The 14,915-nt window shown below is 36.5% G+C and overlaps 1 protein-coding gene across 5 annotated transcripts in view; it reads right to left on the reverse strand.

The window, feature by feature from the left end:
- LOC134483425 (uncharacterized) overlaps positions 1–14,915 on the reverse strand; it is a 329,893-nt gene that overhangs the window by 130,114 nt on the left and 184,864 nt on the right. For 2 of the 5 annotated variants that reach the window (XR_015646530.1, XR_015646535.1), the window contains 2 exons: positions 10,599–10,717; positions 7,615–7,807 (listed from right to left, as the gene is read on the reverse strand). The exons of the other annotated variants lie outside the window; for them this stretch is intronic. The gene's annotated coding sequence lies outside the window, so the exon portion shown is untranslated. The remainder of the gene's footprint in view (positions 1–7,614; positions 7,808–10,598; positions 10,718–14,915) is intronic. 5 annotated transcript variants of the gene reach the window in all.

Genomic DNA, 14,915 nt, shown 5'->3' on the forward strand with positions numbered 1-14,915 from the left:
GAAGAATCATGTTTCTATACAAAAACTGTTTTAATAACAAAGGAATCCTCCAATTTTAATTAAAGGGGACCTCTATAACATAAAAGAGGTCACTGTGAGCCTTAATAAGATGTCATGTTGGATTTAATATCCTCTGCTCCTTAATCAACATGAAATATATTCTTACTTGAACTCTCAGTGGCATTTAGCAATGTCACTGGGTGCCTATCTTTTTTTGCAGGCTTGTAGTGATTCAGAGATTGGTTCTGAGGATTTTTCAGCAAGTGTCTCCATTCCTTTGAGAATAACTTCTGTTTGTGCAATAAGGGGCTTTTGTTTAAAAACTGAAGTTAGTATAAAAAAAATTGGCAAAATATAACACCTCATCATGTCAAAATTCTTGGATAGAACAAAAATTCACAGAACATACCTAAACATAATAAAAACAATATACAGAAAACTAACAGCCACCATCAAATTTAATGGAGAGAAACTTGAAACAGTCCAACAGTAAAATCAGTAACAAGACAAGGCTGCTCACTGTTTCTCTTTTTATCCAATACGTTACTTGATGTTCTAGCCAGAACAATTAGACAATAAAAAATGTCAAAGGGAAACAAATTGGAAAGGAAGAAGTTAAAATATCACTACTGGCAGATTAAATGACAGTATAGTTAAGTGACCCCAAAGTTCCACCAGAGAATAACTAAGCCTGATTAAAAAAAAAAACTTGACCAAAGTGGCTGAATATAAAATTAGCTCAAATGAATAGCCTTCTTCTATGGAAAATGCAAATGCACCAAGAAAGATAATAGGAAAACAACACCCTTTATAATAGCCACAAATAATATAAAATATCTTGCTGTGACCCTAACTAGCAAGTGAAAGGTCTGTATGACAAGAATTTTAAATCTCTGAAGAAAGAAATAAAAAAAGACCACAGAAAATTGTAAGACTTCACATGATCATGGAGGAGTAGGATTAACATAGTAACTATGTTCATTTATCAAAAGGAATCACACTTTCCATGAAATCCCGATCAAAATTCCAACTCAATTCTTCACAAATATAGAAAGACTAATTCTCACCATTTTCTGGAATAATAAAAAACCCAGTATAGTGACAATTATATCCAACAATTAAGGAACTTCTGCGTGAATCACTATCCCTGAACTCAAGCTTTGCTACAAAGGAATAGTGATAAAAACTGAATGGTATTGGTACAGAGACAGCCAGGTAGATGAATAAAATAGAACTGAAGACCCAGAAATGAAACCACACACGTATGTTCACCTGATCATTGACAAAGAAGTGAAAACAGTACAGTCAAAAAAGTAAGCATTTTCAACAAATGGTGCTGGTCTCAGTGGAGATCTGCAAATAGAAAAATGGATATTGAACGATTTTTATCGTCTTTTACATTTCTCAACTCCAAGTGGAACAAGGACCTGCACATGAAACCAGATACACTCAATCCGATAGAAGCAAAAATGGGAAAGAGCCTTGATCATATTGTCACAGGGGAAAACATCCAAACATAACTCCAATGGCTCAGGCTTTGAGATCAACAATTGATAAATGGGACCCCATTAAACTGAAGATTTCTGTAAGGCAAAGGACACTGTTTAAAGAAAAAAACAACAACAACCATGTAACAATCCTATATCTGATAGAGATGTAATATCCAAAATATACAAAGAACTCAATAATTTAGACTCCAGAGAATCAAGTTATCCAATTTAAAAATGACGTATAGAGCTAAACAGAAAATTCTCAACTGAGGAATCTTGAATGACCATGAAGTCCCTAAAAAATTGTTCAACATACTTAGTCTTCAGGCAAATTGTATCAAAACAACACTTGTATTCCAGTTCATACCCAAAAGAATGGGTAAGATCAAAATCTCAGTTGACAGTAGATAGTGTCAATTATGTGGAGAAAAAGGAACACCCCTCCATTGTTCGTGGGATTGTAAGAAGGTACAACCACTCTGGAAGCAGTCTAGAAGTTCCTCAGAAAATTGGAAATATATTTACCTCAAGACCACTGTCCTTCAAAAGATGCTCCAATATATAACAAGAACATGTGTTTGGTTATGTTCATGGCAGTCTTATTATAAGAGCCAGAAGCTGGGATCAACCCAGATGTCTATCAACAGAAGAATGGATACAGAAAACATGGTATGTTTACACAATTGAATACTACTTATCTAATAAAAATGAAGACTTTGCCAATATTGAATGCAAATGGGTGGAACTCGAAAATATCATCATGAATATGATAACTCTGATCCAAAAGGACACTCCTAGTATTGCCTCACTGATAAATAGATATTACCCTCATATCTCAGAACTCCCAGGACTCACAGACCCTATGAAGCTTACCAAGTGTGGATGCTTCCATCCCATTTAGATGTGGGAAGAAAATAATCATGGGTGGCAGAAGCAAGGAAGGACTTGGTGTAGGGGAGTTGGTTGTGGGGGGATGAAGGGAGGGGAGGGTTAGTTGTGGGATGAGACTGGAGAGAAGTGCAGAATGACTGGATAATGAATACAAATATGATGCAGGCTTGAGGTATGGAGGGGGACTAGAAAGTCCTAGATGCCAGGGATGCAAGAGGCCCTCAGGACATAAGAGGGATGATGTTAGCTAAGATACACAAAAGCGTGGAGATACTACTTGAAGAAACCAACTTTCATAGATAGACATGGTCTCCAATTGAGGGATAGAGCCATCCACCCACCTCAAATTCTTTAACCCAGAAATGTTCATGTGTAAAGAAAATGCAAAAAAAAAAATGAATTAGAGACTGAAGGAGAGGCTATCTAGTACCCGCCCCACTTTAGCAACCATCCATTTGCAGAGGCAAAAAATACTATTGCTGCCAAGAAGTGTTTTCAGATAGGAATCTGTTATAACTATCCTTTTAGAGGCTGTAGCCCCTAAAATAGATGCAACTCCTGACAGGCAGCAAGTAGACTGATCCCAGGGACCCCAATGGAATTGTTATGGGAAGGAATGCAGCCAATATATGGTTTGCAATCTCTGGAAGAGCAGCTTTATCAACTATCTGGATTCTTCAGAGCCCCCAGGAACAATTACCAAACAATCAGTATGATACTTGAGTCCATGGCTCCAGCTAAATGTGTAGCAGAGGTCTGCCTTCTTTAGCATCATGGTAAGACCGTGTTATTACAGAGACTTTACATTGTATTTGCTTTACGTTGAGAAATCAAACTTAAGCTATACAGGAAACTTTCCTTGCTGGCTAGTTTTAATAGTGCTAGAAGATGACTCTGCGTTTTCTAAGTACAGGGAAAAACTTCATAATTTTCTTATCCATTGATAAACCTTAAAGGCTACATTAATGGCCTGCCACGTCAAATGCACTCGTAGTCTAATTTTGGTAATACTACTTATTCAAGTAACCAACCTCATTCTTGATTAGAATCAATGCCTTTTCTGCAGCAGAGAATTCCGGAATGGTACTGCAAACATTGGCAGCAAACATACCTAAGAAATTTTAGATCCTAGCAGAGAATATAATAATATTATTTTCCTAAATGGTCATTTTGTCAAATACCCTTTTAACTATTGTGTTTATTTCCATCGTTACATTCTCACGATTCTTTGAGTAGATAAGACTCTTATTATAGTGGGTGTTGATTAGCACTAGAATGAATAACTACTAAAAATACTGAGAATAAGGACTATTATTATTCAGCCACAGTTGGGACATCTCAAACAACCTGCTTTGGCATCAAGATATATTAAAGAAAAAGTTGCAGGAATTAAATAACCTAGAGGATTAGAGAAATGCTGTGAAATGCTGTCTCTATAAATGTCATGGCTGTTGTAAATATGAACTCCAATGGTTACAGTTAAAGGTACACCTGTCACAAGACCAAGGACAAATTAAAGGAAGGAGGATGAAGGTTTTCTCAAAACTCCAACCATGCATGCAGACATTGCTATTGGAGTAAATGTCTAGTAGGGAAGCAAGTGTCCTGTTTCCTTAGAAATGTGGTCACTGGTAAGGATAAAGTGAACCCATTCCAGCATTAAGGCAAGAAAGGACTAACTCAGACCTAGCGTCCTAGTAAATGAAGAAACTCAAAGTATTTTCATTAAAATCAGAAACAAGACTAGGAAGGTCACATTCCATGTCTTATTCAGTACAATATTAGGAATCTTAGGGAAGCAACAAGTGTGTAAGTTATGAAGACAGTAGGAGTAAGAAAAGCAGAAGTCAATTCATGATCATTTAAATATGATAGGATCCTATAAGTAAAAGGTACTAAATATATAACCAGAGACTGCATAGTGCTAGTAATTACATTCAGTAATGTTCCAGGATTAAAAGTTAGTGAAAAAATAATGTTTCAGTAATGAATATTTTGAGAAGGAAATAATAGACACAATATCCTTTACAATACATATATATTATAAATTTATGTGCAACATTGTTAAATATATTATAAATATATATTAACACCATGTTATGAAAAGTATCATTTATGTACATATATACATATATGTGTGTGTATGTGTACATACAATATATACTATATTGATAACTGTAGAAAATTCAAAAGTTTATAATGAAAATGTAAGGTATAAGAATTGCAAATTTAAGAAAATTAAAACAGAAAACAGAGCTCTACATGTCTTTTATGGTCATGGATTATCAGGGCTATTCTTATGAAAATTGCCATTCTAACAAAAGGAATTCACTTATTCAATGTAGTAATCAGTAATACCCATGCCAACTAAAACAATATAGCTGTAACGTTATACGGAAACAAAAAACACAATTATTGTATAAAGAAAACATGAATAATAAAAGAGTTGTAGAAGACATTATGTCAGGGTTTGGGGATTTGAGCTCAATGGTAGAGCGCTTGCCTAGCAAGCACAAGGCCCTGGGTTCGGTCCCCAGCCCCGGAAAAAAAAAAAGGAGACATTATGTCAGATGTAAATTTATATGACATAGCTAAATAACAAAAGTGTGTGGTATGGTATTACTATGCTATATCTATATTAATCAACACAGAAGCAAAAACCTTCAAGACCCCTCAAAGTGCTGTTGGCATTAGTCACAACAGGCCTTTACTTTGGAAATACATTAAAAATTTTAAACCCAATCAACATTTTGAAATAGAAAACAAAATACAATGACATAAAGGATATGACATGTCTCTGTGGACCGCTGTGTTCAAGAGTTTATAATAGCCTGCACTGGGTCTTCTGTTCATATCTTACAAAATTCAGTTTAGTGTTTTTATGGGATTCCTACATATGTTAGGAAGTGGGTTTCTGATTCTTCTGCCTATTTATTTGGCAATTTTTCTCCTGTTGGGTTGCCTTGTCAACACTCAGTGTCATGGTTTTTGTTTATCTTATTATATTTCATTTCATTGTGCTTGGTTGTTATAATTTGGGATGCATGGTTCTAAAGAAAAAAGGAATTAGTTATAGAAGGGAATGGAGGTGGGGAGGAACTGTGAGGAGTAGAAAAAAGGAAACTGCAATTATGGTTGATTGTATTAAAATAAATTTTCAATGAAAATATAAAATATGATACATTTCAATGAAAAAATACAGTTACAAATCAACTGCAAACAAACAAACAAACAAAAGAAAAAGACAATACACATCCTTGTTGATTTTCTGATGAAGAATGTCCAATAACAAAAAATTAGCACATTATTTTCCTATCACATAAATTCAAATCAATCAGGGGGCAGAGCCAAAATAAAAAAGATAACATATCCAAAGAATGTTATCCCTTATCAGCCAGTTTATTGTGGAATCTGTTCAACTTTACAAAATTTAAGAAATACTGATAAATAACAAAAATCAAAGGATAATAAAGGACTGTAAACATTCAAACTAGGTTACCTTATTAGATCTCAGAAAATAAGTTTATTATTCTGTAACACTGTTATATATATATATGTATATATATATGTATACATATACATATACATATAATATATATATATATATCCAGTGTGTGTGTGTGTGTGTGTGTGTGTGTGTGTGTGTGTGTGTTGTGTAAAAGATATCCCACATTTCCATATTATGGGACTTCATACATCTGAATTTACTCTCCACTACCCTCTGTTAAACCAATTTTTAAACCCCTTTTCTTTATTATAAGTATCATAGTGTAAGAACTCCTACTACTGTGGTTTCCCTCTGACGATAATCTGTATATTAATCTTCTAGTGATTTTTTCCCCTTCATATCCTTCAGGGCGTGGCAAAAACTAATTTAAATACCTGTAGAAATTTTATTTTTATGCAGCACCTGTATACCAACACAGATGTTCTTTTTTTATCTGACTGCCATTATTCCCACACACCAATAATCCACAATACTGTCAGCTCTTTGAAATGTTAATGTTCACCTTGTAAGAGAACTGAGATAAAGTGACAGGGCACATTGAAGGCTCAAGGGAAGGGCCACTGCAGCTAACCGAACACAACACAGGAAAAAATGAAGTCAGGTACACATGTAATAGTTTTGTGATCTGATCCTTCAAAGACGTGAGATATATAGAATAATTTTCTAATTGCAACATATTTGAAACACTTAATGTGCAAAAATCATGTCTACCTAAAAAACACAGGATCAAAGTGGGAGCTGACCTTGGATGCTGCCCTGCCTTGCTGATCATTCCTAGGGTGGAGGTAACAGGCACCTTTGACTGCTTTTCTCAGAACTGAACCTGCTGCACTGACTTGATTAATCACAGTCCCAACCCCCAGTCTGTGCCTGTGAGCCAGCACAACCATGCAGTCACACATGTGTGCATGTTTCCAGGCTCCAGGGATTCAAAATCTGTTCTAAAGCTAACAGCATAAGCAGGAAGTGATGAGCTTTAGGCTTTCCTATTGCTAGTATGGAAGAGGCGATCTTCACAAGCTCTTTAGAAATCAGTTAGGAGTAAAATTAATGTATTTCCGGGGCAACGGGGATACATAATGGAGATTTATAGTCATCTTTAGATTTCTAAAGGAAAGAAAGAGTGCTTAGGAAAAACATAACGAAACTAGGGAACATACAAAAGCTCTCTATACTTGTAGTACTATGATGAGAAATGACTAAGGAATAAAAGATTCTCCCTTAAAACATTCTGCACTATTCAGGTTTTACTTGATTACGTGGATTTTTAAACTTTCCTATGTGTTCATGTAAGTGAAAACCTTACCAGGTAGAAAATATTTGTTGTTTAATAAAATAATTGGTTTATCTTTCAGTAATGAAGTTTATTTCCCTCGTGTTTTAAAAAGCTTTGCTATGATATAATTTTTATTTACTTTTATTTGTTTATTTTTAAAACAGAGTATTACTCATTAGAATTTTCTGGACTTGTACCTCACATTTTAGAACAGACATGCTTTGAACTCTGAGATCAACAGCTTCGGCTTCTTAAATGCTAGAAGGAAAGTCAGGTGCCACCATGGATACCTAGATTCATTATTATGCTTTCAATCACTACATTTATTTTAGCAACATGGATAATGTATATGGTGAATTTGATGGTTAAGGAGTCATTTTCCAACATCAGTTTCCCTTCGACCATCTGAAAATTATCATTTTTCCCTTCAGCTCTGGAGATTCAGTTACCTGAATGATGTTGGCAAAGACTCTCTCCAGGTCTCTGGATATTGGCTCAGTTGTAATAAATGAGACAATGCAGTTTTGTTAGTGGCATTTTCGAAGGTAACAGAGAACTTCAAGGCCAAATAGACGCGTGGACCCTGGTAAAACTGTAGACCCACAGTGCCATCGAAGCTGCAGTTCTTCACCAAAGAGACATCTGATAGCAGGGTTTGGAGATAGCACTGTTAGTGGGCCCAATGATACATTAGAACTCTGCAAGTGCAAGGGATTCTTAATCCTATTTCATGTTGTTGAATACCTTGATCTCTACAATCCAAGACCTTTAGGCATCCTGTATCGTGTCTCTCAATTAGGGCTCTTTGTTCACTCTTGGTAAATTCCCAGGTTTCCCAGTCACTTTATATTTAATCATTTAGGTATATTTCTCTCTGTTTCTCTCGTTCTCTCTATCTGTCTCTCAGCCTCTGTCTGTCTGCATATTCTTCTCTCTGCCTCTCTCTGCCTCTCTGTCTCTCTGTCTCTCTGTCTCTCCCTCTCTCTCTGTCTCTCTCTGTGTGTGTGTGTGTGTGTGTGTGTATGTGTGTGTGTGTGCATGTGTGTGTATGTGCGGGAACACAATGTAGAAGTATATTGATGCCGAAGTCTGTGTATTTCTTCAGAAATGCAGTTCCATATAGTTTCAAAATTCCTGATATAATTTAGTGGAAATCACGTAAAGCACTCCTTGTTTTTATAAGCAGAAACATCACTCAGTCTCTTCTTTCCACATTTAAGCCTTGGTGATATAAATGCCTGCTGAATATGAGAATAAAAATGTAGAAAGGCTTCTGATTTTAAATTTTCCTACACAATAATTTTCCAGTAAATAAAAATATGAGTTAGCAATATCCTTTCTGCAAGTTAAAGACTACATAGGAAATAAATAAGGAATTAATAAATGTGTTAGCACCTTAGCATTTCTTCTACGTCCTACCCAATAGTTACACACATACTGCCAGGTAGGCCTGGCTAGATATAAAAGGGAGTGTTTAGACTCTCTCTATGCCTTTTTTTCTTCCTGACTTTCTTCTCCCACTCCATTTCTACATCTCCCCTTCCTCGATGTATTCCTGACTAGCCTCCTCCTCCCCTTATCTCCACCCTCTTCTTTGTGTCTACTCTTTTCCCACCTACACTTCCCATGCCCCTAAACAACTCTATTCTACACTAGACCCATCTTATGGCTCTTACCTTGGAGGAATGGATGCCTCTGCATGGGTCTGCTGAGGAATCCCATCACACAAAACTGTGTTCCTTAAAAATATATCCTTGGATTTATAAGACACAACATTTGGTGTACTAACTTCGTTTTGCAAACTGGCAGGTTCACATTTCCTGCCACCTCACACACTTTCCAGCCATCGACTTAATATTCCTTTCTTCCCAAACAGGGGCAAATTGGAAAGATGACCTCCCACCACTCACAAAAGAAGCCCTCCCACCACTCACACATTAGTCAGGGTAAAAGGCCACTTGTCTCTATTCAGCTCACATCCACCCCCTCTAGTTTCCTTGGGAACAGAGGTATTCATAGCCTACAAGATTGGCCTTTCTAGCTGACTCCTCCTCTTAGGACCTCTACCCTTGGGTGAGTTCTATTTCTCTTCCTAAGATGGTTTCTCTCTCACTGATGAAAAATGCTAGGCCTAGGTAAATCATTCTACCTTTGGCACTGGCTCCACAGCTCAGGTGTTGGTCACAGCTCAACCCCTAGTTTATCTCCTAATGTCCTGACAATCTACTCTAGTTGATCATTCCATTCTTAATTATTACCTTATCATTGGGTTTCTGGAAGTAATAAGGTTAATAACTCCTATTCTCACTCAAAGAAAATGGCTTCATTGCTATTTTTAATCTCTGTACTGGGATGTCTCCTGGTCTTAAAGGCTTCCAAATTTGTTTCCAATACCTGAAAGATAATAACTCTAAGTGGCCTCTTAACCGCACATTGAAAAAACTTTTACAACTCTCACCAGCAATGTGAAAAATGGAACGTTTCTATGTATAGGAGTTCGCCCACCTTCCCTCCCAACCACTTTATTCCTTGATCCAACTAGCTTGCTCTCTGCTCCCTGAAACTTTATCTCTCCAGGTCTTTTTTCACTGCTGTTGACAGCTATTTGGTCTAGCAGAAAGTCTTAAATTTCTGCCTCCTTGGAATTTTTTAATTCTTATTTCTTTCCATTCTGATATACCCTACCTCTAAGCCAGCTCTGTCGTGAGAAGGAGGAGCAGACATGCTCCATGGGCCTGCCTCAGATGTGCCACACCACCATTTAGACTGTACTGCTTAGATCATGCTGCTTGGAACCGCACAGTGGCAGAGGCTGCTTGAAGTGACAGGGAGGGAATCTCCTATCATTAAAAATAATGCCCTGGCCACCAGACAAAACATGCCTATTTGTATCTTTGCATGTTTGCCGCTCCTGATACATAACCACGCTTCTGTAGGTAAATGTCATTCAGCTCAGAGATATATATAACAAACACCAGTAGAGCTATAGCTTCAGCACCATCTTGGATGAAGGCAACCCATGACTATTTGCCATCTTTTTTATGTGTATTCCTCACATGACATTTCTCTTTACGAGAACGGCCTGAATTAAAGATGCCATGAACACTTAACAATAAAGATAAAATTTTCATACTATTTCTGTCCAGCTGTGGTAAATAATTTTAATACTCATTTAAAGATTTACAACAGTAAATATGATTACTGCCTTAAATATGTGTTTAGCCAATGTTTTGATGCTGTTATTACTGCCATTAAGTCATAATCTCTTTGCTTCCTTGATACTAGTCAGAACCAATAATTCAAAACAGACATAGATTGTCTAATTCATATATATTTAACAGATCCTCTAAATCGTGTCAGAAATCTGCTTATTATAACATGAAATGTTTAAGTTTACTATGATAGATAGAGACCTCCAAATCCTCACAAATACCTGGCACAAGATCTCCAAGATGATGTCAGAACGACAAGTGTCTCTACCTGGATTGCGGTACAATGGCCACTATGAGAGATGAGTTCATTTTCTTGCCTGCTGCCAGGGCTCACCCTAATCTGTAGACAAACAGAGGACACCCAGAAAATTAAATGTCTCATATTGCCTAGGACAAGGTGAGTCATTGCTCCAAAATTCCTTCTCTACAGGAGAGCCTCTCATCTTCCCAGACTGATGGGCAGAATATCTTTGCATGAATTGTGATGGAGAACCCAGGGACCTGGAAAAACTGTTTAGGTAATGATCTACAGACTAACCTATGTCATTTTAATTAATATATTACATCTAGATTATAATTTATTCTTCCCAGACTTCTGATTACATTGCAGCTAAATTAATGAAAGTGGGACAGCTAAAAACAGACAACTAGTCCCTTACCCCAAGGTAATCCACTAATATATTTGGTCATTAGTCTATTCACTAATTAAGAATATCAGATCTGTTATTAAAATACAAAGGTTTGCCTTGCTTATAGACTTCATGGTAAAAGATATACAAGTTCAGATGAACTTACACAAATGAAATCTTCTGCTAATTCCTTACCTAACCTCAGTTTTCAGTTACTAAATATTTCATATTTATTCCCCTTACTATGTCATTGTTGTATCGGACTTTAACAGTTTAAAATTCTAATTCTTTTCAAGGGAGTTTTGATAAATTAGCCTAACCATAGTAAAACATTGCACTATATGACCCAACTTTAATAATCACAAGTTCCAATTTTGTTTCCTTTGATTGTCTTCTAAATATATACTTAAACTGTATCTCATGCTATATTTAAACTATCATCTATCAAAGTTACAAATTTAAGTTTCCTTTGGCTGTCTTCTACCTATAGACTTGAAGTGTTTCATACACTAAATTCATGTGATCAACAATCAAATTCACAAGAACATCAAATTTTGATAGACTTTTTAATGAACACATAAAAATGCTTTTCATTATACTAAATTTATACCTATTCATTCTCCTAGAGAGAAGCCCTTCTTTCTCCTTCTGCTCCCCAATAGAATTTTGTCTTCCCTAAGCTCAGTTTAAAAACTGTTCATGGTATTAACATGCATCTCTTTTGTAAATTCATACCCTCCAGGAAACACAGTCAGATCTACCTCTCATGGACAAAACAGGCTCCATCTGCCAATCAATAGCCAAGTTTCTGCCTGATATCTATTCCTCTCCTGTTCCCTGGATTTGAAACTCTCATCTCAACCACCAAGACCTAAGGGTTTCAAATATACACTTATGAAAACTTATTTTTCCCCAAACTTACTTAACTTTATTTTCTACCTCGTGTGTGTGTGTGTGTGTGTGTGTGTGTGTGTGTGTGTGTGTGTATGCATGTTAAGTGTGTGTGTTTCTATGTGTGTGGTTGGGACTGGTGGCATACACGAGGGCACGTGTTTCAGCATTTTTACAAATCAGGGCATTTACTAAAACTCTATATCCAGGACAGCTCCAGGAGAGCAACCGACAGAAGCTCCAGCCTATTCTCACAGAAACAAGCACTTTTCTGGGCCTTCACCTTCCTAACTACAAATGGACAGACCCTAAACAGCAAGGAAACTTAGAAAGCTCCTAAGACTTGACCAACATCTCTATCCCCATTTTCTTAGGTTTCCTAGAGACACATCACTCCAAAGTCAGCAAGAAGCAGCTAAAGGTCACATTGAATCTATTGCTGATACACCATCACGTGTTTCTAGTTTCTCCTATTTTTTTATTAGACAAAAATGGAGAAATTTTAGCACCTTAACGTTCTTTCTTTTAGGCTCCACCAAACAGATATTAGCAACATCCAGGTAGGCTGGGTTTGCAATAAATTGGACTTTTGCCTCTCTTCACTTTCTCTGAATCCCTTCTATCTCTCTCCATTCTCCACATGTGGTTGGCTGGCCTCATCTCTCTGTTCCTCTTTCTCTCTCTGCCTCTCTTTCTTTCTCTGTTTCTCTCTTTCTGTCTCTTTTTTCTCTCTGTGTGGCTCTGTCTCTGTCTCTGTCTCTCTCTGTCTGTCTCTGTCTCTGTCTCTGTCTCTCTCTCTCTCTCTCTCTCTCTCTCTCTCTCTCTCTCTCTCTCCTTCTACTTCTACCTACCTCCCCTTCTTATGCCCAAGTAAATTCTATCCTATAGTAGACCTGTTCTATATCTCTTCCTTCTGAGGAAGGAATGAATCTGTATGGGCTTGCTGAGGCAAGTCCTCCCACCACACCATACCACAATCCACAAAATATATCCTTGGCTTTACAAAAACACCAAACTCTGATTCATATTTGAACAGCATGTACTGTGCATTATAAAATTGTGGAAAGAAAAAATATTCAAAAATAAAAAAGTTGTCTCTGACTATATATGGAAATAACTTGCTTCATACCCATGACAGAACTTTCAGAAACTATACCTGTGTGGCTAAATTTGATTCAATGTAACAATGAGCAGATACATATGGTAACATATCAATTCATGCCATGCTGAGAGGAGGGGATGACCACCCATAAACAGACTGTGCTACTGCAGGTCACTCCCTCTGAAGGTTCTGCCAAAGCTGGAGAAGTTTAAATCTTCTTGAAAACATATGTCTATTGCCTATCATCCTGTACTTTAAAGATACCTATCAAATACTGATTAGTTGGAGGAAAAAGTCAGTAAAACTACAATGAAGCAGTGTTGTATTTGTCAAAGTTGTCAGAGTATGCCTGCAAGGGAGTACTTAATAAGACAAAGCTGATTTGATATTTTTAAAGGCAATGTTTATATCAATAGCACTTTCCAGATGTGGAGTTTCCTGTGTAGAATACACTGGCTTGAATGCAATCCTTCCTACTTAATGTACCTCTGAGCAGATTAAGATTAAGGCAGTTATATCATGGATTAGTATACATTACAAATGTTATACAATAGTGACAAAGTTAAAAATTACGTAAGGTTAGAAAACAAGAAAATGCATGTAAGATTTTTTTTCAGCTATCAAGATACTGTGTCAAGGTGGAATTTGGATGCTGAAAACTCATAAAGAAATACCTGTGTTTTTAAACAAATTACAATTTCTATTATAAAAGTAAGGAGTGATTGTTGATATTATTAAAAGCATCCTTCTGTGAGCTTTGGGTTTTAGAATTATTGCTTTGGACACATAAAGCCAACTTGTTAGTGAAAAGACTAGTGCTAAGGATCCACAACTTTGTGCTGACCACAAGAGAGGTTCTGCTTCCTAAATTAAGTTAAGATAATCCTGCTCAGTAATGATGGAAGCTTGTCTCTCAGGTGATTCTAAATCTCATCCAGTTGAAAAAGAAAATAACCATCTCAATATTATTTAAGAATAGAAACCTGTATAAGATGTATGCAGTAATCTATACTATGATAGTCTGTGGATAGATATCATGGCTTTGTAATCTCTGCATTTGATTTCAGTTAGAGAATTGGAAATATTATTTTTGAAACTTATAAAAAATTTGTATGTCCTACTTACAATATCTGTATAATGAAGGGGACTAAGAGACCAATTCAATGGTTACTTAACATGGGCAGTTAGAAGAATTGTTGCAGTATTGAATTAATAGATCATAAAATTGACCCAAATGATACATGGAACACTATCTGGGAATAAAAAAAAATGTGTACCTATAGTTTTTGTTTTTCTTGGGAGAACTCTAATTATGCTCAGTTTTCCATGTCCCCTTTTTTTCATAGCAGAGAATTCTAGTGTACATCGTATAATCTTTTAACTAATGTCTCTTGAACTCTTCATTGTATCTGAATATTGGAGTCCTCTCTTCTCCCTCCTCGCCTTTACATACTTTCTTCTTTTGATCATCCTTTCTTTATTTCTGGACTTTGAGAAAGAGTCTCATTCTGTAGCCTAGGCTGGCCAAACAATTGTAGTGATCAGTTTGCTTATACCTCCTGAAGGATATGTTTACAGATGTGAGGAAATAAACCATGAGAGCTATTTTTAATTCTTTTCTATTTACACATTACTTATATTCTTTGTCTTTTTATTGGATAGTTTATGTATTTATATTTCAAATATTATCCACTTTCCTGGTTCCTTCTCTTCCATCGCCCATCCCAATGCTTCTATGGGGATGCTCACCCTCCCACCAGCCCTCTCACACATCAAAACACTGGCATTCCACTACACTAGGGAAAAGTGCCCTCAGAGGACCAAGGAATCCTTGCTGTCATTGCAAGATAATTCTATCCTCTGCTACATGGGCAGCTAAAATCATGGTTGCCCAAGTTGGTAGTTTAGTCTGTGGA

This window comes from Rattus norvegicus, chromosome 1, assembly GCF_021556685.1.
Source record: "Rattus norvegicus strain SHRSP/BbbUtx chromosome 1, alternate assembly SHRSP_T2T, whole genome shotgun sequence".
Classification (NCBI taxonomy): domain Eukaryota; kingdom Metazoa; phylum Chordata; class Mammalia; order Rodentia; family Muridae; genus Rattus; species Rattus norvegicus.